The 2,500-nt window shown below is 28.8% G+C and overlaps 1 protein-coding gene across 2 annotated transcripts in view; it reads right to left on the bottom strand.

Annotated features, from left to right (window-relative positions):
- Positions 1-463: 463 nt before the first annotated feature.
- jagn (jagunal) overlaps positions 464-2,500 on the bottom strand; it is a 14,506-nt gene continuing 12,469 nt past the window's right edge. For both annotated transcript variants that reach the window (XM_043011930.2, XM_043011922.2), the window contains one exon: positions 464-2,500. This exon is cut by the window's right edge and continues 931 nt beyond it. The gene's annotated coding sequence lies outside the window, so the exon portion shown is untranslated.

The raw sequence follows: 2,500 nt of genomic DNA, 5'->3' as shown, positions 1-2,500 counted from the left end.
ATAGCTATATATATGTATATGTATAGCTATATATATGTATATGTATATGTATATATATGTATATGTATATGTATATATACATATACATATGTATATATATATATATTTATATGTTTAAATATGAATATAAATATAAATATAGAGATATATATGCATTAATATATATCTTCATAATTCATAAAAGCTCTAAAAAATAAAATATATGGACAGGACATTTGCAACTCAACTTGTATAAATATAGAAGGGAAACTGGATGAAAGTAAAAAAGGGGAAAAGGAAGGTCACAGACATGCAGTATTAAAAAAAACTATAAGACTACTCAATTAAGTTATTGGATAAAAACATGTAATCTCTCTATACATATTACGTAACAAAAAAAAGGGTATTTACCTGGTTATATATCATGTTCTAATGACATTATATATCAATTTACCTTAGTTATTGGATAATAAATGAATATGAATTTTCCATACATCATAAACTTTATTTCTAACACTTTTTAAAAGTTTACATGATATCAGATAAGAAAAAAAATATACTTTCAGAATCCTGTGAACAATACTGGTATAAGTACTCTATATGTTTTCCTGGCACATTTTCAGTCTAAATGTCACACCATAATTCAAGCTGCAACAATATAATGGCTTTGAAGAACTTGACTGAAAAATTATTCTAGGTTCCCAAAATAGCCTTTCCTACTCATTCAAATATGGCATCAGAGCATATCTTTGTGCGGTATCTCATTTACTGCTCTCTATTACAGCTTGTCAACTTAAAAATATATGAACACATTAGGAATGAGATCTGAATATATTATGCTGGCAGCTCTCCATCTTTCCTATTTTCATGAGGGTCACACCCATTGTGGCTACTCTAACCATGTTCAAATTACACCAATTATTTAGACAATTATCAATTCTCTGATTTTACAATGTACATGCTAAACTTTGTAACAATCACCATTCTATTTTCAATTCATATACATGTGATAGTTTTGATAGTCTGTGAATTATGCCTGTAATTGATTTTAAGTGTCTCTCATTGACAAAAAATATCAAAAAGATAATTATTTTTGTTGCCATTTTCTAGATATTTACATATAATAAATAAAAACAACAACAACCAGAGGTTCATCCCTCTCTCAAAAGTTTCATCAGAAAATAAATTTTCTATAATTTCCAGTATGAAACTATTATTCCTCTTAATTTGTAAAATACACATACACGAAGTTTATCAAATTTCAGGGAAAATATAGATAGTAGTATTACTCATTTTCTAAACATGACATACTAACAAGGAAAAAATGTTCATGCATGAGGGATGGACATATGAACGCTAATGGAACTAGGGCAACACACAACAGTTCTCTTTGTAACAAATTCCTTTCAGGTTTCAGATTCCTAGTTGCAAATTGTGTTCTTCATCAAAAGCAATAGAGAGCTTAGTATATCACATTCACAAATAGACAAGGAAATACATCAATGTTTCAAAGATAGTTAAAGAATGAAAAAAATAATAATTAAAACAAATGAAAGGAATAGAATGATGAGAAAAAGATGAGACCGAGAGGAAAAAAGCAAAACATTCTTCCAATCATCACCTCCACAAAGTACAGACTTGTGTTATCTTAAAATCCAAGACAGTATTGATAGAAATTTAAATAAAAAAGTAAAGGTAGACGGCATATTTCCTGAAAGGAGCTAGACTATCCAAGAAGTTAAACTTTCACAAACCAATGAAAACACTCAAGTATGTGATATCATTATAAAAAAGGGTCATAAAAATACTTAGCAATAGGACATGCTTAAGGAGTAATTGGCACAGATACCAGACACAGCATAGAAAGAGGCCATTTTCTTTTAATGTATAAAAAAAGGGCCTTGTTCTGTTGAATCCACATAGTAGGAAGGCACATTACAAAAAAAACAAAAAGGATAGAGAAAAGTCAAAACTCCATTTTTTTTCTTTTATATGTTATTAATGAAATGCTTCCTCTATCGTCTCACATGCGAAGAGGATGGGCATGAAAAATATTCACAGTGAAAAAGCACAAATAAAGTCTCGTTTAGATGATGGATTTTTACTACCATGAGAGATGTTACAGTTATGCTAATGGGAAAAGAAATAATGATATGTTTTGAAATGTAATAACAAGGAAGTATATATGAAAATTAACAACCATTAAGATAACAATAACAAGGTGAGGAAATTGTGAAACACCTGATAAAAGCTACACTGGATACTTTGTTCAGGAGAAGCATCATTGTAAAAATATCATGGAAATGTCACTTTTATTTCTGATATAAAACTACACAATACAGTTTTCATCATATGAATGCTATTCTACAATCACAATTTTAAAAACATTCAACATGTGTCATTCTGCAACATTTTACCCTGTGCAGCTTTCTCATATTCTAGAATTTGAAAAAAGAAAGAAAGAAAGAAAGATTTTTTTCATTTTATTTAACAGACCAAAGCACTTGAACAATCAACATCA

The sequence above is a fragment of the Penaeus japonicus genome, unplaced genomic scaffold (genome assembly GCF_977035675.1).
Source record: "Penaeus japonicus unplaced genomic scaffold, GWHDUDI00000001_assembly GWHDUDI00000019, whole genome shotgun sequence".
NCBI classification, from domain to species: domain Eukaryota; kingdom Metazoa; phylum Arthropoda; class Malacostraca; order Decapoda; family Penaeidae; genus Penaeus; species Penaeus japonicus.
Note: the sequence above shows the minus strand (reverse complement) of the source record. Positions and strands in the feature narration are given on the sequence as shown.